Source organism: Microtus pennsylvanicus, chromosome 4, assembly GCF_037038515.1.
Source record: "Microtus pennsylvanicus isolate mMicPen1 chromosome 4, mMicPen1.hap1, whole genome shotgun sequence".
Taxonomy (NCBI): Eukaryota; Metazoa; Chordata; class Mammalia; order Rodentia; family Cricetidae; genus Microtus; species Microtus pennsylvanicus.
The window spans coordinates 95,594,572-95,618,725 of record NC_134582.1 but is presented as its reverse complement, the minus strand read 5'-3'; the positions used below and the strand labels follow the sequence as shown (position 1 = coordinate 95,618,725).

Here is a 24,154-nt window from a genome sequence, read left to right as displayed (position 1 = left end):
TCCGTCTTGGTTTCTGAGTTTCTTTTGTCCTCCGTTATGAGGCGCTCTGTTGATCCCCCCCTCAGCAGTTGCCAGTGGCGCGGGAGAAGGGTCACAGCTGCAGGTTCTTGGCAGCTCTCTGTTTGATGCTGAGAAAAGAGCCTCAGCAGCCAGAAGCTGGGCGGCCTTGCAGTGCTGACCACGGTACAGTAAACAGTGTAACTTTTGGACTCCTGGCATGATTAGGGACCCTAAATGAGAAACATCAAATAGACTAAGCTAAGTGTGTGATTTTAAAATGTGCACAATAAGTATTTTGTTTTAGGCTCTCGCTTTGCAGAGCAAGCAGGCTCTTGGTGAGGGTAGCATCGTGAGGACCCCTGTCTGGCGGCTCTCGGCACTTGTCCTTTTCTGGAAGCCATTGTATAACTGCAAAGGTTTCTCTTGTAGTCAGTGTTAATAGCACATTTTCATTGGACCAACTTGTAGCCTGCTTGTGGTTTTTCCCAGATTTTTGTATGTGTATACGTAGACAGGGCTTGAGAATCCATGCACCTTCACACAGAGTTAGATAAAGTCTGCACAAGCAGGTGGTCATGCTCTTAAGACATGTCCTCTTCAATACATGTGTGACTATTCAGTGACAGTGGTAGGGCTGGGGAAGTGAGTAAATTGGGAAAAAAGTGTACTAACATCTAATTAATATATTTCACCATTGGCATTGTAAACAAAATAATTGAAAAAGCTAATTACTGACCCGTTCTGTTAGGTAGAAGGTATATCCAGCCTTTCTGTTTCAGTGAGTGCTACTTCCATCTGTTTAGCTCAGGCCGAGAGCCATCCTTCCCTTCTCCCCACATTCCTAGTATTCAGTCTATCTCCTGACCTGTGCAGACATGGCCTCCCTCTCAGCATTATCACCACCTAGGCCAAGTTTTTGGCATCTTTGGTATTGCCTTTTCAAATGGTGTTTCATCTGGCCACTGGGAGGCGCTGCTGTCGATGTGAACCACGAGTCACTGTCTTGCTTTAGGCTCCCGACTTTGTGAAGCACTGGAGATCTGCGATGTGGTCTGCGGAACCCTGGGCTGGCCAGTCTTGCTTCAATGACATACTTCCTCCAGTTGAAATTGGCTGGCTTCTCTCTTACTAAATTTGTGTTCCCTTTTTTTCTTCCTACCTTTCTAATCTAGTGAACTCCATATGATCCTGGTCTCAGCCTGTCTGTCACGTCTGGAAACCTCCTCTGGTCTCCACCAGCCTCTTGTCTTCTGCCGTCTTAACTGTGCAGCGGGACAGCATCTCTGTTTATTCGTCTAAGTTACAGGATACCAGAAATCTTATGTTAAAAATTCAGCCCTGAGTAGGGTCAGCATTTGGACAGTGACAGCCGTGATTGTCTGCATAGGAACAATAAGCTATAATGCTAATTTTTTTTCTACCACTTACATTCTCTGAGCAGACGTCATGGTTTTATTTCTGTGTTCCTGGCCAGAAGGTAATGAATAAGAGAGTGAAGGATGGATGGACGGGCTGTGTGCAGTGAGCACTTTAGACTTAGGCAGTGCATTGGGGCCTTTATGGAATGGTAATTTGATTAGGTCGTTGGGTAGTGTTTAGAGAACATTTCCAAAGCCATTTCATTGTGTTTGTAGGGAGTGGGAAGGGCCTACATGGAGCTCTTCTGATTATAAGGCTATTATTGGCAGCTACTCCCTGGAGCAGGACACTGCCTGTAACTCCTACACCCCCTAGATACATGGGGTGGTAGCCGTGTGTCTGCCTGCTTCCAGGTAAAGAGGGAGAAAGGCAGACAAGTGGGAGGAACGACCTTGGGGAAAGGGCGGAACTGGCGCAGCTGACACCATCCAGGTTATCACGGGACAAGTAAGATAGGGAGGTGGAGAGCCTCGGGCTTTCCAAGGTCACGCTGCTGGAGTAGTCCTTGAAGTGTGGAAGCCTCTGTGCAGGCGGGGACCCAAGGAAAAGAACCACATCATACTTACAACTAAGTAGATGCCCCAGCAAAGGTCTGAAATTACATGTTTCCTTACAGCCGGGCTGCAATCCTGTATGAATAGGAAGTAGGGTGGGCACAGCCAAGCCTGATCTTTATTTCCTCATTTTCAGACTGTTCTGGTGTGTGTGTGCCCATGCATTCTAGTGTGTACGTGTGTGTGTGCGCGCGCGCGCATGCACGTGCGTGTCTAAAACTTGTTTTACAAGTGCAAAGTTAGTTTCATGATTCTATTTAAGTCCTGTGCCCCACATTAGTTTTAGGAGAACTACATTATAGAAGTAAACAACTCTCTCTAGAGGTGTAGTGTAACATAAATGAGGGATTATCCTTTGGGAGGAGACACTGAGTGAGCTGTTGGAACAAAAATATATGTTTGCTGGTTGCTAGATCTGCTTTTATAGGCTTAAAGTAACTTGAATGTTAAGTTGACCAGAGTTCTCAAATGTTCAGATTGAGTGCTTTCAGTGAAAATACCTTCTATGAAAAGTTATATCTTATGCTGGCTTTTTATATCTCACAGTCAAGATAGAAACTCCTCAGAATTGTTGATTGAAAAACAAAAAACTTAATCTGAGTTATTTTGACGTGTCTTTGTTGACATGCCTCCATTAGATCCCTGGCCACCGAACATGTGGGGTTTTCTTGGGCGCTGGATCTACAGTTTCAACAGTGAGGGTCCTGTTACTGCGGAGAGATGGCAAGGGCTGGTTTGGTTTGTCTTACGTCTCTGTGTGCACAAAAAGTACTTGAAGCAGTACTGTACATGAGAAGATTGTTGGATGGGGCACCTATCTGGAGCGGGAACTCTGAGGATAGATGCATTGTGGGAAAAGGACAGTTTTATGGACACGCTGGGGAGTGGAGGTTTCGTCTTCCTTGTTCTCAAGTACAGTAATGTTCAGTTCCCAGCAGACAGCGGGGCGGGTGGGAAGCCACAGAAGAATACATTCAGCTAGGAAAATTGCCCATGCAGGCGCCCCCCCCCCCCGTGAATCATTGTTGTTGTTTTAAGTTTGTAGTAAACAACCATATTCAACATTCATGTTAATGAAATCAGAGTCTAAATTACATAGTTTTCACAATGCATTTTTTTCAACCTAAAATTACCATTGTTTTCCCTTGTTTTCAATCATACTCATTTTAAAGTATCAGATGCATTCGAGTGTATAGCAGCAGGGAGCCTGGGCCCAGGTGGTGGTGGTTGTGTATAGTGATGAAAAATGGAACAGTTCAAAAAGGTTTCCACTGTTGATTGAAAACCTAAAGATACTGAAGAATGTTTGTAGCAAGGACTCTATACCCAGCCACAGAGATGTGTACAAAGTACACATAACAGTATCGTGTCAGCTTATGTGTGAGTGAGTTTACCTGCTGAACTGGAGGTGGTTCATCCCTGAACAATAGTAATGGAGTCAAGCATCACTAACAGGTATGTCCTGAGAAATACATTGGTAACTTACTATTATGTGAACACTCCAGGGTTTGTTCTCATGAACTTTGATGCTGTAAGTTCTATATTCATCTAAGTTCCTCTTGATGGCATCAGGAGATTCAGTAAAAGCGAGGAGGATGATATTATGGCCTACATAACACTACAAAAACTATTAAGAATGTGTTAAGCGTTGCACAGTGGTGCGTACCTGGAGTCTCCACACTTGGGAAGCTGTGGAAGGAAAAGTGAACTACGTACCAAGACCCCGTCTTTAGAGCCCGTGGTATGGTTTTGGTCTTACACATCCTCCAGAGTGGGATAGATGACTTCGAAGTGAAAGCATTTGTTGCTCTTGCACCGACTCAGATTTGTTTCCCAGCATCCATGTGGTGGCTCGCCTCTATCCATAACTCCAGGTGGAGGGCATCCCTTGCTCCCTCCTGACCAGTGTCTGCTGAGGTAGTGCAGGCTTTGGTACATTCTATCACTTTGTTGAGCATATTTCTCAGGTGTTACTGGTTGTTCCAGGATTCAGAAAATAAAGTAAACGAGACTGGTGCTAGAACTCTTTTTGTTGTTTTTGGTTTGTTTTCTTATACAAGTTTGTCTTTGGGAAATGCTTTGGCACTCCTCAATCCATCTACTAAGTAGGCCATTACTTGCTGTCAGATACAATCCTTTTGTCACATTGTCACAGTCTGACCAAGAAATGGTTCATTGTTTCTCATCCAATGAAGACAATTCAGAATTATTTTCTTGATTTTTCTTCAGTCCTCTTATGAGACACTCAGTTATCAAGTTTCTCACTTTTTAATTTGCTCACAAGTGCAGAGTGACTGTTGTCCTCCACGCTGAGTTCTTTGGCAGCTTCCAGTGTAGTCGTCAGAGGATTGGCCCTGATGATTGCTCCTCATCTTGAAGACTCTCCCCTTAATATAACCTTTCACTGGCTCATCAGCAGTCCCTGGGCCAAATCCATTGTTCATGTCGCACGGCATCTCTGTTGCTTTAGGACCCATTTTGAACTCAGATAAGAAAATTTCTCTAATTTGCTTTTGTCTAACATCTCCATTGTGTAAACTAAAGAAGTAATAAGTCATTAGCAGAAAACAGAAAGCAGCAAGTGCGCGTCAAATGAAGTATAACATACGCATATGTATTAGCAATGTAATCCAATCACAAACGGCAAATTTCAGCCATGTGAAAACCACAATTACTTTTATACTAATTAATATTAGTGTAATTGTATAGTTTTAATTGCTGGTCACAAACATGGCTGCATTTATTAGTGTATGTTAAACCAGTCTTGCATTCCTAAGACAGATTAAGTTGTTGAAGGCATATAATTATTTTTACTTGCTGCTGCATTCAATTTGCTTATGGTTTGTGGAGGATTTTGGGTCTGTGTTCATAATGAGTGATGTTTGTAATGGACTGTGGTTTATGAAACATCTCAGATTTTGGTATCAAATCAATATTGGCCCTATGAGATGAATGTAGAAGTGCTTCCTTTTCTGTTTCTCCTAAGAGTGTTTAAGTGCTAGTGTTGTGTTTAATGTTTGGGAATTCATGTAATCCTGGCTCTTCTTGGTGGGAACTCTTTTTATTACTAATATAATATTTTGTCATGGGTTGTTCACATTTGTTTGTTCTATACTCAGTGTTGGTGGTTTGTCTCTTCCTAGGAGTCTCTCTTTGTGTCAGGTTGCTGCACTCAGAACAGTATTCTCAGAGTGGTTCTTTTATTTCTGTGAGGTGGCTAATGGCATTCCTCCCTCCCTTCCTCCCAACTGGAATACTTAGGAATTTTCTTCTTCTCTTGGCCAAGCCCAGAAAAGAGTTTGTCAACACTGTTGAGCTTTCTAAAGAACCAACTTTGTGTGACTTAGTCTTACTTCTTGGATGCTTAGGCTGATAGTCATAAAAAACTTTTCAGTTGGACTGGTGTGGTGACACACATGATCCCAGCACTGAGGAGGCAGGTAAGTTCCAGGCCAGCCAGGGCTGCACAGCAAGACCCTGTCTCCAAAAAACAATTTTTGAAAAAATGGCTTCCAGATTTCCATTTGTTAACCTGATTTCTGATTTCATTCACTGTTGAGAATTCAGCTTTGTGTGTTTTCAGTCCTTTTGAAGTTTTGTCAAACTTTATGACCTTATCCGTTCTCTGCCCCGCAGTCTTTCTCATGTCCTGAGATGGGAGTGTCTTGTTATTTGGCCTCGATTGTTCTGTACGTTCTGTGCTCTGCAACGTTTGCTCGTTAGACTTATCTTCTGACCTTGTTCTTTCCATATGATGTTACTTTGTTACTAGAATTGGGTGATCTGTTTCCTCCTTTCCTTTGCCTAGGCTCCATTTTAGGACTCTATAGTTTAAGCATGTGATTTTTTTTGTTGCTGTTTCATTGTATATTAACCTTTGGTTACAAACTGTCCTCCTCTCCTCCCCTTCCCACCTATATTTATTTTTAAGTTCTGGGAATTAAACCCGAAGCATGCATGTCAGTTACTAGGCAAGTATTCTAACTGAGCTATACCCTGTGTACCTCTTTTCTCCCTCTAGTAACAATTTTTCTTTCACTTCTATTTTCACGAACACAGGGTATACGGACCCATGAGATTGATGTCATGTCGATCTCGGTCACCCTTTGCCTTATATATTGAGACAGAGTCTCTGAACATGGGGCTTACTGTTTCAGCTGTCTGCTAGCCAGCTTTCTCCCAAGATACCATCCGTGCCTTGGAATTACAAGCAGACTGCCATACACTCCTGGGTTTTAAGGGGATACAGAGATCTGCACTACTGTGTCCTGGTACAGCAAGCATTTTCCCTGTTGAGCCTCCTTCCCAGCCTTTTGTTTTATTCTGTCTGACACTGGTTTAGAAACTCCAACTCCAGTCTGGTTATTACCTGGTCTTTTTTCATTGTTCTGTTTACAGCTTATACTGGTATCATGCCTTTCAATGCCTGTTGTCCGAGGTTTTTGTCCTGCTCTGTTCCCACAGTCGTTAAGTCTCAAAGAAATTACACAGAGGTCCACATTAATTATAAGCTGATTGGCCCAGTATCTCAGACTTCTTATTAACCCTTATAACTTATATTAGCCCATAATTCTTGTCTGTGTTAGCCACATGGCTTGGTACCTTTTTCGACGCCTCAGTCACATCTTGCTTGCTTTGTGTCTGGCTTCCTCTCTGGGTGAAGACTGCAGACTGAAACTTCCCTCTTCCCAGAATTCTCGTTGCCCCGCCTTACACTTCCTGCCTGGCTACTGGCCAATCAGCGTTTATTTAAAATACAAGTAATAGGGTACAGACCATTGTCCCACAGCAAATTTCTCTTATCCGTTTCTTGACATTTAAATAGAGTGTCTACTATTGCATTGCACTAAATGTAGGTTCATTATGCATTGACACATGAGTGTTCAGTCACTGATGAACCCACATCAATTATAATAGACAAAAGAATTCCCATTGCTTATTATCAATTTACATTTTAAGATGGAGGTCTTTTATAAGTTTCATTTTGTTGCTGTAAGAAACACCATGACCAACAAGTTACAGTCCATCACTGAAGGAAGTCAGGCCAGGAACTCAAGCAGGCCCGCTTGCTGTTCTGCACAACATTTCTATCTCCACAGCCAAAAAGTACAGCCTGGACCACTACTTAGTTGCAGACCCATGCACACTTAGCTTTCTTCTCCAGCCCAGAACTCCTTGCATGGGGAATGGTGCTGCCCACAGTGGACTGGTCTCCCACATATCAGTTAACAATTGAGATAATCCCCCCCAGCAGATACCCCTAGGCCATCCCTTAATTGAGACTCAAGTTGACAGTTAACTAGTTGGCAAACTAGACAGGGTTATTAAAAATAGTTTTTATTTAAGAGATGTTGATAATAAGCTAAAGATACTTGTAGATTAAAAAATATTTTATCCGGTATGTAAAGTCTGCGAGTGCAAGGACTTGGCTATTCACGCCTTGGTGTCACTCACCAACTCACCTGGACCAACTTCTCGTCTTGCCAGCTCCATTCCTGTTTAAATGACCTAAAGAAGTAGACTCGTTTAATTTTTAATACTATTTTTGTGTGTGTCTATGTGCCTTTTCAGTGGTTTTGTGGTTTGGGGCATGTTTATTTGTAATGTTAAGGAGCAACCCAGAGCTTCACATGTGCCAGTCAAGAGTTCAGTTACTGAGCCATACTCCAAGCCCAAAGATGCATTCCGAAGCACTTGTACTCACAGTAACACACTGTTGAGACTTGTGGCCTGAATATAGATTACCTGCATTTATGGAAAGCTGATTCTTTATTTTAGTGCCCCTCCCCCGATTCTTCCCTTTCTTTTGTGTTAAATATGTTCAGGTATTGCCACTTTTATTCTCTTCATTTTTTTTTTATGTACTTCATGTACTGTATAGTTTCCCCAGTTTTCATTAATTTCCCTGGAGGTTTTAGTTAAATGCTAATTGATGAAAATATAGTTTGAATTAATACCAATTTACGTTCAATAATACTTTTAAAAATAGCCTTGTTCCTATATAACTCTATTCTGTCCTCCCTCCTTTTACAGCTGCTGCCATACAAATTATATGCCTGGTCCAGATCTATAATTATTGCTTTGTATGAGATGTCTTCTAAATCAGATCTGAAAAGAATTACAAGCCAGAATACATTTTTCCTGTATTTTACAGTTTCCTGAGTGGGTCTGCTTTATCAGTGTTCCTCATTTCTTTGTGCAGACTTGAGGTGCTATCTACTGTCCTCATTTCAACCCCCAAACTGTCTCTTTGCTTTTCAGTTGCAGAGCATTTTAGTTCATGGTGAATTATCTGGTTTGTATCTTCCCCTATGTTGTTGAGATTTTTGGTCACCGTCCTCCTCCGGCACTTCACCCATCTTGCCCTTTGGCTTTGATTTCCCTGTGGGACACCCATCATACAGTCTGTCCTGGTTTCTGTTGGGAAGTGAGCTGCTAATCTGTGGAGGAGCCTCGAACCCAGGAGTCACTGTTACCTCTTTCTCGCTGCTTTGAAGGTTCTGTCTTGGGCTTTTAACAAATCGACGTGTCTCCAGAGACTCCCCTTGGGTGTATTTTGCTGGGAGTTTTATGTTTCTTAGATACATAGATTAATATTTTCCCATCTGATTTTAGAATTTGGGGCCATTTTCTCTCTAGATGTTACTTCTGTCTTTCTCCCTATTCTGGGGTTTCCGTGATGCATGTATTGGTGAGTTTGGTGGTTTTTTTCCAGCCCTTTCTGGATCTCATCATGTTTCTTCATTCCCTTTTGGTTTTAGTAGTGTTCTCGTCGACTACGTGAAAGGATTTTCAAAGGTCGTTGCTGCTTTCAGTGATATCACCTGTTCGCGCCAGTGGTGGTGGGGTTCCTAGGGACTGTTTTCCATTTCTGATTTGTTGGCCTTTGCCCGCTCTGTTTTTCACATTCCCCTCTTTATCTGTCTTTTTCAGAGAGTTACCTTCTTCTTGTCAGATTTTCTAAGATAACTGTCTGTAATGGATTTTACAGGTTCCTTAGTACCATTGTTACCTACATGCTTTTTCTATATATGATTTAGTCTTAACTCTGTCTCTGATTGTCTTAGTGTTCTGTGGCTGTAAAGAGATACCACAACCACGGCAACTCCTACAAAGGAAAACGTTTAATTGGGGACTTGCCTGCAATTTCAGGGTTTAGACATTTATCTTCATGGCAGGGAGCATGACTGCACACGTGGCCGTGGAGCGGTAGCTGAGGCTGCATCCCGACCCACGGCCTCAGAAGAGAGTTTTGAAACCTCAAAACCCATTTCCAAAGACACACTTCTCCAGCAGGGCCACACCTATTCCAGCAAAGCCACACCTCCAAACCCTTCCCAGATAGTGCCCACTCCTTGGTGACTAAGCTTTCAGATATAGAAGTGAGGTCCTGCTCTTATTCAAACCACCGTACTAACTTATGATGACTGTTTATATTTCTGAGTTTTAGCAGTTTTTAGTTTTTGTTTTGAGGTAGGATGTCATCTAGTCCAGGCTGGCCTTAAATCACTGCATCCATCTCCCGAGTTCTGCGGCTCCATGTGATAGCCCTGTTAAAGTAAGCATTTAATGCTGTGGAATTCCCCTGCAGCAAGGCTTTGTTGCGTCCTCCATGTTTTTATCTGCACTTGTATTATTACTCTGTGCTTTGGTTTCGATTATAATTTTTCCATAGGTATATTGCATCTCTGAACATTTAGCAGATTTGTTAGGACTATTCTTTCTATATTCAGTTAAGATGAGTGAATTCTTGCAGCCCTTCCCCTCTGAAGAGTCTTAGTTGTGTCTTCGTGTTTGAAAGCCATATTTGCTAGCTGCAGATTATTCAAATGACAGTTCTCATTATTTTAAGATGCCTCTCCATCTTCTGAGAAGAAAATTGGTATGCAGCCTTTGTGTAAAGTATGTCTTCTGTTTTAGTCTAGCCTGAATTTTTATAAATTTGAAATGGATTGTCTTTTTTTTAAATTCTTAGAGTTCCCCAAGTTCTTTATATCCTCTATTCTGGTTTTTTTGTGTTTGGTTTTGGTTTTTTTTACAGGTTTTGAGAGCAGGGAAGCTTTAGTTTTTACTCAGCTTGTGGAATTGTTTATTGATGAGCCTGTGGAAGCCTTCTTTTCCTGGACACCAGGATTTGTTGCTGTTGTTGTTTCAGTGCGCATACACAATGCCTTCTGATAGTGGCACCCTTCCCCTCCCTTACCCCTCTCCTGGCTCTGTTAACCTACTCACATGCACATACCCAGGTCCCTTTCCACATCCATGTTATTTGGTTTTCTGACCTACTGAGTTTAACCAGTTTGACTGGGTGTCCAGTTGATTGCATTGGTGATGTGATACCCACAAGACAGCATTTTGCAGCTCTTGTGCCTTCCAACTCCTGCATTCTCTCCACCCTTCCTCCCTGTTCTCTGAACTTTGGCTGGGAAGGGGCATGAATGTCCTATTGAGAACTGAGTGGTCAACCATCACTAATGCTCAGTATTTTGAGCGGCCATGAATCCCTGCATTTACTGCAAGGTTTCTCTGGGTGAGACTGAGCAGCGTTTGTGAACACAAACACAAGTTTTTAGAAGCAGTTGCTGCACTGTCAGATTAGCTAAACAACATTAATGAAGTCTGCTAGCGTCAGACTCCTGTTCTCAGCCATGGGCTTTTACCCAGATTGGCAGTATGAGGTGTGGACTCTTTTCTAGTAGAATAAACCTCAGAACCAACCCAGGAGCTCCTGGTTGTCCCATAATAGTTATGCCACTGTCACACCAATGGACACAATGGTGGGTTACGCAGTTTGTAGTATTCTCAGCTGAATAAGACCACTGATGTATTTGCTCCCCATATGGTTGCTGTTGTTGTCTCACTCAACCCCGAGAAAGGGTTTCTCTGTGTAACAGCCCTGGCTATTCTAGAACTAGCTTTGTAGACCAGGCTGGCCTTGATCTCACAGAGATCCACCTGCCTTTGCCTCCCAAGTGCCTAGCCCTGGATGGTTTTATTTCTGCCCTTAGTATTTGGCCTCACATTTATTGTTGCTGGGATTCTCCATCCGCTCGTGCAAGTATCCTAATCCTGTTGTGTTTTGTAGTTTATCCAGTGCTTGTGTCGTGGCGGGTCTGCTGCTCGTTCTGAGCTGTCCCTCTCTTTCCTTGCTGGCCCCCCTTTGCAGTAAGTACGGCATCTATAGATCAGGTCTGGACCTGGGGTTTCTCTTAGCAGAGTCCTGAATGGCATCAACTTGATGCCGGCTCTGGATCCAGGTGGGTTGGTACCACCTCATCCAGTGTCCTTCAGACTCCTTTGCGTAATACACTTCTGTCCAATGGCATGGGTTTCATTCGGTACTGCAGGAAAAAGCCTGGCAGATACCCTAAGTTACCACAGCATGCAAGAAACCACGGCAAATCTGATGACCTGAGCTTGATCTCCAGGGTGCATATGAAGGTAGAGAGAACCAGTCCCATACAGTTGTGCTCTGAGCTCCACACATATACCATAGTCTACATGCATGTGCAGACACAGAGATGGATGATAAATGGATGATAGACAGACAGACATGGCAGGAGGTAGACCCCACCACTGTGAGGTCAGGAATGGACCTGCAGGTGAGAATGAGTGCGAGAACATGACCACCAGCTGTAGGAAGAAGCTCATCACACACTTGTGGCTCCTCAGCACAAGCGGCTGGCTCTGTTTCCTTAGGCACAAGCGTGTAGTCTTTAATTACAGCAGATGCTCCTCTGCTCAGACCCTGCAGGGCACATCCTTCTGTTATGTCTTCGTGGACGTCTGCAGGATAAATCTGAGATGAGGAGGTTTGTGGTGTTGAATATCTGACGCAGGGTCTCCAGCCACCCTCCAAAGCATTTGGCCTCTCTGCTTTTGGGTGTGCACACTTTTAAAAGTTCTGGTGTTAGCTTGGCCTAATGTATCAAAGGCTTACTAAACTTGTGTGTCCCTTTGAATATTGCAGTGATTAGTTTATTTGCTTTGCATTTTCAGTGGGCAGAAATGAACCATAAATCTTAATAAGCAAATACAACTGCAGATATGTCTCTAGTGACCATCTTTTTTGGATACAGACTGTCTACACTCTACTCTTCTGGGGGGATAATACTTCATACCAATGTTTTCCCCCATTTCTGGGAATCAAGCCCAGGGCTAGGCAAGTGCTCTACCACTGAGCTACATCTCCAGGCCTTTTAAGTTTTGTTGTGAGGTAGGATCTAAGTGCTAAGGCAGGCTTCAGACTTGCGAGTCTCCTGCCTGTTTCCCAGGAAGCTAGCTCATAGGTCTTTGTTACCGTTCCCAGTTTTCATACCCAGTTTTTTTTTTATTTGAGCATATTCTTTGTATAAAATCTGTGTTTCAATTTCCTTTTAAATAGTCATGAGGTGGAGAAATACTGACTAGGAACACTAAAATTAAAGATGTACTGAATGCCACAAATACAGTGAAACAATTCTTTTAAAAGTTCCCTGTGGAGCGGATGGCCTGGGCCTGTGGTCCAGAAGCTGCCAAAAAAGGCCATAGGCTATCTTGAAGGTGACCTGACGGAGCTGGCATTTCTGTCCTCCAGGCCTCCTGACCCCTTCTGTGACTCTGGTGATTGACTGGGTCTAATGAGGACGCTCTCCTGCCTTCATAGCCTGTTTCATTTCTCCATTTTCCGAGCAGACAAGACTGGCTCAGCCACTATCACAGCTTAGTATTGCTTTCTAGCAGGCCAGCCCTGGAACTAGAAGGGAACTGTCCGCAGAGCACTGTGTGTTTAGGGGCGAACCATCCCTGTGGGTTTGGGAAATGCTATGGAAGCGTCTTGAGTTGGACCCATCATGTAAGATGGAGACCTGTTTATGCTTCTTTTCCCTTTGGACTTGAGTGAATGGCCAAGTATGTTGGCTTTGTCTTTCAGAGACCTCGGGGAGAAGCTTCTCATGGATTTTAGAAGTACCTGTTTATCTTAAGACATCAGTTTCTTTTTATCTTTTTTTTTTTTAATGGAGTTGTTGTACATACCTCTGCGACTTTAATGGCGTCTTTCGCCCTTCAGAATCTACAACATGGTACTGCAGAGCCAAGAAGGACAGCATTTGAGATTAATGCAGACACCATTCCAGTTTAAATATTTCTGATTTAGAGAGGCGATGAGTCGGAGGGAAAGGTTAATGGTGTCCTGTGGTGTGCTCTGTTGGACTACCAAAGAAGTTGCCAAAATAGCCTCACTCAGAAAAGATGACAGATTTCAGTCAGCCAGCTACCGTTGCCATTGTAGGGGGAGGCTGAAGCTTCAGTGTGAATGTCAGCAAACAGCATGGCCAGCGCGACTGGATAATCACATGCTTTCCAAAGAAGCTTTCGCTCTGTGAGGCTGAATAAAGAGTTCTGACCATGTTAGCCTAGAATATACCGAATGCAGTAAATGTATATTGAAAATGAACTGTCTTTGAAGACGCTTGGGTGTAACTGAGATGGTGCCTTCCTGTAATAGGGCAGGGTTTGAAATGAATGAACTAGGGAAACTGGATTGCTGTTCGTTGGTTATCTTACTAAAATTGTAGTTGCAAAAGCTGGTTAATTCTAAAAGTCAAAATGAGCGTAAAGTGTCAGTGGATCTGATGGGCAAGTACAGGATATGCTCCAAAAGACCCCACCGCTGCGTAACTACCGTACCATTCCTGTTGGCACCCACCACCCAAGCACCGGACACACGTCTTAGTGTTCTGTTTCTGTGAAGAGACACCATGACCATAGCAGCTCTTATAAAGGAAGGCATTTAACTGGGGCTGGCTTACAAGTTCAGAAGTTTAGTCTGTTATCAGCCTGGCAGGTAGCACGGTAGGAAGCGTGGGCAGGGGCAGACTTGGAGCTGGAGAGGTAGCTGAGAGTTCTGTCTGGATTGGCAGGCAACAGGTGAAAGACACACCCGCCTAGATTGAGCATTTGTAAACCCAACCCCCCAGTAACATACTTCTTACAACAGGAACCGCCTCCTAATTCCTGTCAAGTAGCACCACTTGCTAATGACCAAGCATTCAAGTGCGTGAGCCTGTGGGGGCCATTCCTATTCAAGCCACCACATCGCTGCGTTACACCTCTCCCTCTCAGCCCCCATTCCTATATTTTCCTTCATTTCTCTCTGTTCTCCACACTAAAGGGAATGGTGGGTCTTCCAATATTCTGCTCATTTTACAGTACTCTAAGATGACCTTCCACACTTCCAATATGGAACTGTTTTTTTTTTTAACTGTCAGTGAAATAAAATACACTTGCAGTTGCACCTATCCTACTGGATTTACTTAGAAATCAGCCTAGCCACTGGGAGATCTGTGTTACTAATAATTGTCCATCTTCTTGTTTCCATTTTCTGAGAGCAAAACTGAACTTCCTCTGTGGGATTTGCATTTGTCATTAAAGACTATTCTGACTTGAATAGTTTCCTTTGACTTTGAAATAGGATTCACATTTAAGGGTCCTAGTTTCCTTAATGTTCTACACTTTGGCTCTAAAGTGTTGATTATAGCCCACAGCTTTGTACTTGCTTCATGGGGTGTCTGTTGTGAAGGACTCAGTAAATGTGTGATTTCAGACTCCTTTGTGCTACTAAAGGCTCCCTTTCTAGATTCAGGGATCTAAATCCTCTTAGGGATTAGTGCTCTCTGAGGAGCTCAGCAAACTCCCAGTGAGGACGGGAGCTGGCAGAGGGTTCTTAGCACAGGGTAATCCAGACAGCACTGACCTATGTGCCACAAAACCTGAGCACAGGCGAGGACTCTTGGCTGTGCCCTTGTGCTAAGAACTTTGCATGGTGAAATCATATGGTTAAAGGCCATTCAGCAAACCTTGAAACTGGCTCAGAACCAGAGGCAGAATGCTGAGGTGTGGATGCTGCCTGTGGGTGTTAGCAGTCCAGGATGGCTCAGAAGATGGCAGCACCTGGACATAAGCGGATAAACAAAGACCTTCCTTGTCTCTGGACAGGACAGCCTCCGAATTGCATGGCTTCTTGTATATTTTAGTTACAGTAACCCCTCATTTCCTTGACGTGTCTCCCCTGCTTGCTTATCCCAAGGATACCAACTTGAAGATATTTAGCAAGGAAATGGAAGTGACACAGTCCATAGTTTAGCTATTTCCCAAGAACTTGATATAGCTGCTCATTAAATACATTGTGGGATAATATAAGAAAATAAATATTAAGTGTAACTTTAAAAATTTTAACATAGAATTACTGTGAGATGCAGTAATTCCATTTTTAGGAGTGGGTTCAGAGGATGAAAAGCAGTCTGGAAGAGAGAAAAGAGAGAGTGCCAATGAAAGCCAAAAGGTGAAAACCGCCAGCGGTCTGTTGGCTGGTGGACAGATACGCGCTGTGATCTGGCCAGACAGCAGGATCATCAGGCCTTAAAAAACACAAGTCCTTTCTGCGCTACATCAGGACTGTGCCTTAAGGACATTGTTCTGAGTAAGCAGGCCAGTCACACAGGGCAGACATGTGGTTCTCCTTACAGGAGGAGTCCCCAAAGTAGCCAAATCCTTGAACACGAAGGAGCTGGAACAAAGAAGTTAGTGTTTATTGGGGATGTCACATGCCTCTGTAAAATGTGCTCGATGGCACTGAATTACTGTACACTTAGAAACACCCAACAAACTGTAACGCTGCAGTATAACCCATTTGTTTGCTAATCTTTGTTGGGGGCCCTTGAGAGATGTCTGGCTGTCATTACACCAAGAATAGAGTCTATAGAGTCTTGAGCAGGAGTGTCGCTGCTTGATCCAGGTGTCCCCGCAAACACTGGTGTACACTGCAGGGAAGCTTTTCACAGCATAGGAGAAGCTCGTGCAATGAGTGTGAGGGACGGAGGTAGAAACTGAGAGGAAGCCATCAGAGCCATCAGAACAGCATTTTAATCTTGTGAATGAGGCTTTTAAGTGTGTGCGTGTTTGCGCTTGTATAGGCACACACTTGTGCAGGTGTTCGTGCAGGTGTGAAGGCCAGAGGTTGATCTCAGGTGTCTTCCTTGGTCACCTACATTTGCGGTATTATCGGGGTATTAATTGAGCTTACCAGCTAGCTAGTTCAACTAGCCTGCTTTCCTGGGGATCCTGTCTCTCCCTTTGAAGTGCTGTGATTACAGTTAGGCCACCATTGCTGTCTGGCATTAAAGTGGGTACCAGGGATTCAAACAGAGGTTCTCATGCTTGCCTGGCCATCACTTTACCTACACTGAGCCATTTCCCTAACTCCTATTAGAATTCTGTGTGTGTGTTTATATTTTTTAATAATCTCCTAGCATGAACTGTTGCCTGAATAGCAGTGGTCCTGGGTGTTGTGTGCAAGCCCTGCTGATGAATAATTGTCGTTTATTTAGAACAAGTGAGACTGGGAGGTGCGTGTTTTAAGCCCAAGGAGAGGATGATGCTGCCATGTGGCCTTAGTGTGTTTCCTCTCTAATTGTCATCCACGGAAGGGAAATTGGAGCCTGCCTAAGAAACAGCCATTTTTTTCCCCAGCCCAACAGTGGTTTTCCCCCCATTTGTAAAAAGCAGCCCCTTTGGCTCTTCACTCAGGTCAATGCCAGAGGTAATAAAAACAACCCTGGTATGAAGCCCTTAAATTTTAATAAGCTATGAGACATGTGTTGGGAGTTACATCAGCCCTCGGGGGTTTTTCTAACTGGCTAGAATGTATTTCCCGTTCCCCGGATGAGCTCAAGCATTCCTCTCTCCCTGGACTCGGTTGTCAGTTGTTGCTGGCAGGTGGGTGAGTTGTTGATCATTTAATCCCTCCACTGCCTCCACTGTTATTCCTATAATTATTTAATGTGCTGTTTAACCCTCAGAAGGCTGGTTCCAGTCTGTTCTTCCCATCCTGAATCTGGCATATCCGGACATTCCATTTCTTTGCTAATTGGCATAGTATCCTAACGTGCCAGAGTCTGTTAACAGTTGCATTCAGCAGATACCCTTTGAGAACCCACCGTATGCAAAGCACTTGGGAGCCGCCGAAATCTCAATCCCATCAAGTCTCAACCCAGAAGTCTTTGGAGATATTCCTAACTTTGAAGATTTCCCATCCATTAAGAATACATCTTTTCCCATCATGTACCTTTTGCTGGTTTGCTTTTCTTGTGCCTGTGTGTTTGCCGCTGTGGGGCTGCTGGGTGTAATGGGATCTTAACGCCTACTGGTGAGCTCAGGCGACAGTAGACCTTGGGTTTCCTTTTGTAAAGAGATTTAGTGAGGTCCTGGTACCCCGTAGTGAGCATTGGCAAGGCCATCAATCAGTGTTAGGAGCCAGCCTTTGCCCTGACCAGCCACCTGTCTTCATTACTCCAAGAAACCACACTTTCCCTTGGATTTGGTGTCAGATAAGTTGGAAAGAGTTATAGTTATGACTGAATGACTAGTCTATTATGAGGGAACATGGTTAATCAAAATATGGACATTTCATTTGCCTGACCATGAAGCTCTGCCACAACCAATCCACTATTTCTGCCTTGGGAGCCATCACAGAACCAGTCATTCGTCTCCTGGTGTTGACCAATACTGCACAGATCGCTGCTGGATTCTAAGATCCTGGCCAGCTGTCTTCCTGTTTCCTCCGTTACTTAGTTTAATTGTTGGGTGTTTAGGATTCTTTGGTGTGAAGGAAATGTCATGGCTCCTGTAACATTTCTTCTGCCCCGTCTGTTTTACATTTGGGGCTATTTCAGACCTTGAGTATGGTCCATCGCTGGTAGGTATCAAATGCATCAGCTTTTGAGTTGTGCTGATCGCATCAAGTGACTGGCAGTGTGGACCAAAGGCACTCTCAGGAGTTCTCTGGGAATCTGGTGACTCAGGGTGAGAAGCCCTGCTGCTGGTAGCACACCACACTCGGCAAGTCAAATACATCATTATTGTATCTCCCTTGATTGAATTAGACTGGTCTTATTTAGGTTCAGGAAGGTATAATTAACTATTTAGAATTGATTTAAAGTTACATAGTCTCTCTCAATAATTGGTAGTTCTTTTTCGTCTAAACATAGTGTTTTTCAACTTAGCTCTCCTTACTGCTTTGCACACTTAATATTTTTAGATTAGCTCTCTGGAAAGTTAGCTGTTACAGCAAGTCACTTTAATTGAAGAACCCACAGCTTTGCTTCCTAGGCTATGTGCTCTTGAGTTTTTAATGTTTTCCTCCAGTTTTCCATTCATCTACTTTTTGTCTGTTTCTGATACTCCTGAGTTATTTTGCAGTATTAATGAAGTATTCATGTGCTTTGTGGACCAAGGTGGAGCTTATATCTTTGCCACTTGTAGGTTCCCTTTGTTCTGTAAAGAAGGAGTCTAGTGCGGTCTTACAGTAACTGCTAACGCTGTACCATAATTGTGTGGTACAGGATGTCATGCCCCCTCCCTGACCTTTGGACAACCCCAGTTCTCCTTGGAGAGCTGGATACACGTGTGTGCTCAAGGCTGGAAACTGAGTCATTAACACAAGAGCCTCAGGTCTGAAACCTCTGACCCATGATACGGGAATCCTGTACACTTCAACTAAGTTTACGCTTAATGTTGACATATTGCTTCTTAATTTGTATAGAAAATTGTTGAATGAAAAGTTTAAGGAGGTGGCTAGACAAATGGCCCAGTAGTTAAGAGTGCATATTGTTCTTGCAGAGGACCCAAATTTGACCCCGAGAAACCCACTTAGACAGCTCACAACTGCCTGTAACTCCAGCTCCAGGGAATCTACACCCTTCTGAATTTTTCAGACAGAAGTAAATGCATACACACACACTAGCACATAAATAAGCAATAATAATATTTTAAGAAAGAAGAATTTGAGAAAAGTTTCAGTGGCCAAGGGAGGCGTGTCATTGTGCAGTCGGATAAAAGTGGTTCAAAGAGTGAAAGGCTTGAAAATCAAGCCGATCAGAACTGTGAGGGCAGGCAAAGGAGGGGACCGGGGTTACATGTGTGAAGAGCGGGGCAGACCAGGCTGGTGCTGTGCCCATCCCTCCCCACATCCAAAGGCCTGTGACCTCTCCCCTGTGGTTAGTGTAGAGTCAGGACAGAGACCTGGCATTCTGCCCAGCCAGCCACCTGTCTTTCAGGCTGGCAATGTGCCAGTGGGGAGAGGGCCGGGGAGGCTGTCTTAGTCACTGTTCTGTTGCTGCGGAAACACATCATGACCAAGGCAGCTGTTAGGAAACATGCATAGCGTTTAATTGGGGGCTTTCAGAGGGTCAGTCCCTTGTCATCGTGATGGGGTGCGCATGGCAGTAGGGAGGTGTGGTGCTAATAAGGAGCTGAGAACGACATCCAGATCCACAGGTAGCAGGCAAAAGCACATTCAAGCCCATAGTGACACGCTTCCTCCAACAAATTCACACCTACTCCAGCAAGACCACACCCCTTAATCCTTCTAACCCTTCTCAAACAGTTCACCAGCTAAGGACTAAACATTCACATATATGAGCCTCTGGACGCCATCCTCATTCAAACCACCACCATTCAGGAACCAGGCACAGAGGTTGGATTGGTAAGCTTTAAATCCAGGTCTGTGGATTTGTCACGCGGATCAGAGAAGTGGTTTTCAGCCTTCCTAACACTGTCACCCTGTAATACAATCCCTCATGTTTTGGTGACCCCGGCCATACCTGTGATTTTCCTTCTGTTATGAATTGCCAATGTAAATAACCTGATATGCGGCACCTGAAAGGGTAGCAGCCTATAGGTTGAGAGCCCTTGAGGTAGAAGCACTTCCCTCAGGGCCCAGGTAATTTGGGTGGTGCTGTCTAGGGACACAGCTAGAGCCTCTCATGAGGTAAACTTAGCATGGAGATGCTGGTATGGAAGTTGCATGCTCAGACCTCCCCAGCCTGACCCACCTTGAAGGACTGGGCACTATATGGATACACTGTGATCACTCGTTTCTAAGAGTCCTGTCTGAAACAAATACTAACTGGTAACCATGAAACTGCCTTTGTATCCCGGAGCTTTGAAGTACAGTTGTGTGGGACAGAGGGTGGCCTCCCAGTAGAGAATACAGTATCTCTCACCTGTTGCCCAAGAGCTCCAAGGCCAAGGTCAGATTTTAACCACCCTGCAGTGATGGCTAAAAGAACTCCTAGCCTTATCCCAGGATGAAAACTTGCAACTGTACCAGCTGGAACAGGAAGGGTATTCCAGTCTGGAGTATCTGACCCGGCAGCTGTGTGGTGATAGTAGCTCACCACAGTCAGTCTGGTCCTCCTGTTCTCTGGGCTGCCCCTGTGTTGTTGGCCTGTATCTAGAACCCCGAGCCACTAGAATGTTTGGCTGGGGTAGAGGGCGTCGCCTAGACCTACAGTCCAGCTCTGGATTAGACAGTGACAGGGAGTGAGTTTATTCAGCCGAATTTGGACACGCTGCCTCTTACTAATAAGGTTTCTTTAGTAATGATCAGCAAATCTGAGCTTTGGATTCCCAAGGAGCTAAGTTCAGCAGGGCGCTGTTCATTCATGAGCGCTCTCCACACAGTTGTACCAAGTGCCTTGCAGAGGACTGCGGAGCACCTGTCACTGGGAAACTCGGATCCCTGTAGTTGGAGCGAGGGGCCTTTTATACGCTTTGTATTGTATAAAATAGATGCTACTGCTCCAGGGCTGCCTTCACTTACTAATGTGTTCAAATAAAATCCGTCTTGAGAAGTAGTATTGTTCCAAACACTACATACTGTTCCAAACACTCAGATACTGTTTCCACTATATTCTAAACAATTTTACCCATTTTTGCTGTTGATAGAAAAGTAGGGGAAAGGTAGACTTTTTTTCCCCTGGGGATGAGCCAGGTGGTTACTATTTTCTGCTTCAGTTAAAGGCACCATTCCGTTGTCTCACTCCTAGGCTTCTAAAGACAAGTACAGTGTTCTGTCTGCGGTGTCTCCCCACCCTCAGATTTATGATTTGCTTGTGTCTGAATGCACGAGGGATGCACATGCATCCTGGCTAATCTTTGTTAAAGGACCTGGCTCCATAGGCTTCTTCCTGGCTTTCTTGAAATACGGAAACCATGAGCTGTTCTTTCTAAAGTATCTTAAACTTACCTCTCTGTCCTGAGCCTCAGGCATGTGATTTTTTTTTTTTTGAACAAATTTTCTAGTCTTAAAACTCATTCTTTGGAAAATAAACTTCCGTTTTCTTTTAGATCTATACCTCTGTAAGAAATAGGCATAATAAGAAACATTTTCGACAACTTCATTATTCTAGTTTGGTTTCTGTCATTGTGATGAGCACCATAACCAAAAGCAACTTGGAGAAGAAAGGGTGTATTTGGTTTACAGCCCTTATCATCAGGGAAACCAATGCCAGGCAAGACTCCAGAGGCAGGAGCTGACGCAGAGGCCACAGAGAAATGCAGCTTGCTGACCTCCTCCTCCTCCTCCTCTCTTTTTCCTCCTTCTCCTAGTTTGCTTAACTATCTTTCTTATACAGTCTGAGCCCTCGTACAAAAACCAATAATAAAGAAAATCCACCTCCCCACCCCACCCCCTGATATATTAACAGGCTCGACCACTGTAGGCAATGCCTTGAGTGAGGTTCCCTCTTGCCAGGTGTATCAAATTGATAGCTGAAGCTAACTGTGACACGTCTCGGATTTTAAAACAAAAACATTTTAACTTGTTTCTATGTGGACCATTGTTGCACAGCCCTGGAGTAGTGCGCTGAGCAAGAGGTTGCTGCGTCTTTCCCCTCTGGGGGTAATTACCTTGTAGTCTATTAGTATTATCTGCCTTGGCTGCTTAGGGACTGACTAGCACCCCGTGGGCTATCAACCTGGCATGTCTGAATTTTCCCCTCATAGGTCATTGTTCCACTCTTGGTCTTTACGTATGGATGATAATTAGTTTTGAAATGTCTTTTTCTGTTAATCTCATCAGTTTGGGGATCTCTTCCTATTCAGTGATTTAATCTTGGACTTCAGTCCTGGTTTTCTCCTGTCAGCCTCGGGTTGCTTGCTGGATATCGATTTTTTTTTTTTTTTTACAATTTAAGGTGTTAGGTTTTTATTATATACTTTAAAATCTGTGTTTGTTTTTAAATTATGTGTATTTCTGTGAGTATGTGCATGGGAATGCAGGAGCCGTGGAGGCCAGAGACATCAGGTCACCTAGAACTGGAGTTCCAGGCAGAAGTGTTAGCTTGTTCTGTCTCACTGTAAGTTTGGTGTAATTCCATACATCTTTCATCTTAGACCAGAATAGGTTTACTGTCCATGTGTGCCTGTGCCTTGCTCTGCATGTAACACCTCTCACCAGGGCTTCTGAGGACTCCCACCCAGCCCTGTGTAAACTCTGAAGATTACTCAGTTTAGGTCTCTAGGAGCTGATCTATCCTCAAAAGTCGGTCTCTACCAGACTTAATACAATCTTTCCCTGTATATATCCAGACTGGTATTGGAATCCCGAACAAGTCCTGCACACCAGTGTTTTCCTCTACCCTTGGGTAGAGTGCTGTTACACCTTTACGCTTCTGAGCTATGCACCCTATCCCCATGACTATGCTTGCCCTGGGTAAAGCCAGTGTCTCTAACTCTCAGTTCCCTGTGTGCATGCCCCTATCTTGCTCACTTGAGTTCAGTACTTCAAAATCATACATGGTTCGTTTCTCTGTACTAAATGAATTATTACCTGGCAGTGTTGACTCTGAGTTGAAGTGAGTCAGGGAATGGAGCAGCAAGGAAGAAGTGGTGCTGAAAAGAACAGCGGAGAGCGCTTTGGGCAGAAGTACAGATTTTGAGCACCAGTTGGGGAGGATCTGGCAGAAAAGAAAGTGAAGCTTAAAAGTTTTCAGAGCGATTCAACAACATTCTGCCTGACAGGTGCCATTGGGTTCTAGTCAAGAAGGAAAACTTGAGGTCACAAATTCTTTAGAATCATGCAGTCTGGATTTGCCTGCAGAGGAGTGATATAGACCGCTGTTAATAGAATTAACCCATGAACATTAGTGGTTACTCCAGTATGAATTGGGAAAATAAATTCTAATGTGGCTCATGGTGACTCCTGTGAACAATAATGTCCTGATAGAGAGTGAATGCCAGGGTACCATTTTACACAAGTAAAAGCAAAGGTAACAGTGTGTGTAAGACCCTGCGTATGGAGTCATCCAGCACCTGTTCTTTAACAGGGGGAATGGAAAAATGCTCATACTTCTTTCCCTATAAAACATCAGGAAGGACACCTTAGAAAGCCTGACCTGAAGTTCGGTAATGTAGTGGAAGGCTTTTTAGCACATATGCTATGCCGTTAGTTTAGGGGAGACGTAATTGACACAGGCTCTCATCCCATAACCTAGACTGACCTCAGATCTGTGGTAACACTACATGGGCTTATCTTTAGATTTAAAAAATTCTTCATGTGTATGGGCGGTTTTATGCATGTATGTCTGTGTACCGTGTATACACAGTTCCTGAAGAGTCTAGAATAGGGTCACCTGGAAGTGGAGTCCCAAATGGTTGTTAGCTGCTGTGTGGGTACTAGGAACTGAGCTCAGGCTCTCTGGGAAAGCAACACGTGCTCTTAACCACTAAGCCATCTCCTCAGCCTCTATTTTTAGAGTCTTAAAGCGTGTGCATTTATATCCTGCTTAGATCCATCAAAAGATTAAATTTGAAGGGTTTTTATTGCAAAGATTAAAACAGACGGTGTTGTTTCCTCCTGTTGTGACTGCCAGGGTACTTGACTGTCCACTTTATTATAATAAAAAATATTTTAGGTCAGACAGTAGCTTAATGGCAGAGCATGTACCCAGCATGCATAATGAGGCTGATCTCTCACACTGAGTAAGAAAAGTTGAGGAATCGTGTACCAAGACTGGTTGAAAATCAGTATCCAGTTTGATTCTGAAGAGCAGTGATGCATGATAGGATACTGCTGGGGAAAAGGAGAGCTGTCTTCAACAGATCCTCCCCAGGCTGTGCTCAAAACCCATGCTAATTTAAAGAATGTCATGGAAACTGACCAAAATGGCACACGCCATTAATTCCAGTACTTGGGAGCCAGAGGCAGGGGTATCTCTGTGAGTTCAAGGCCAGCCTGGTCTACATAGTGAGTTCCAAGACAGTCAGGGCTACTTAGTGAGATCTTGTCTCACAAACAAACAAAAAAGAACTGGTAAAATTGTGGGTCCAGTAGACAGACCTCATAGGCATCTTCTGGG

At 43.9% G+C, this 24,154-nt stretch overlaps 1 protein-coding gene across 3 annotated transcripts in view; it reads left to right on the top strand.

Moving 5' to 3' along the window:
* Cdyl (chromodomain Y like) overlaps positions 1 to 24,154 on the top strand; it is a 132,716-nt gene that overhangs the window by 89,777 nt on the left and 18,785 nt on the right. The window lies entirely within an intron of this gene.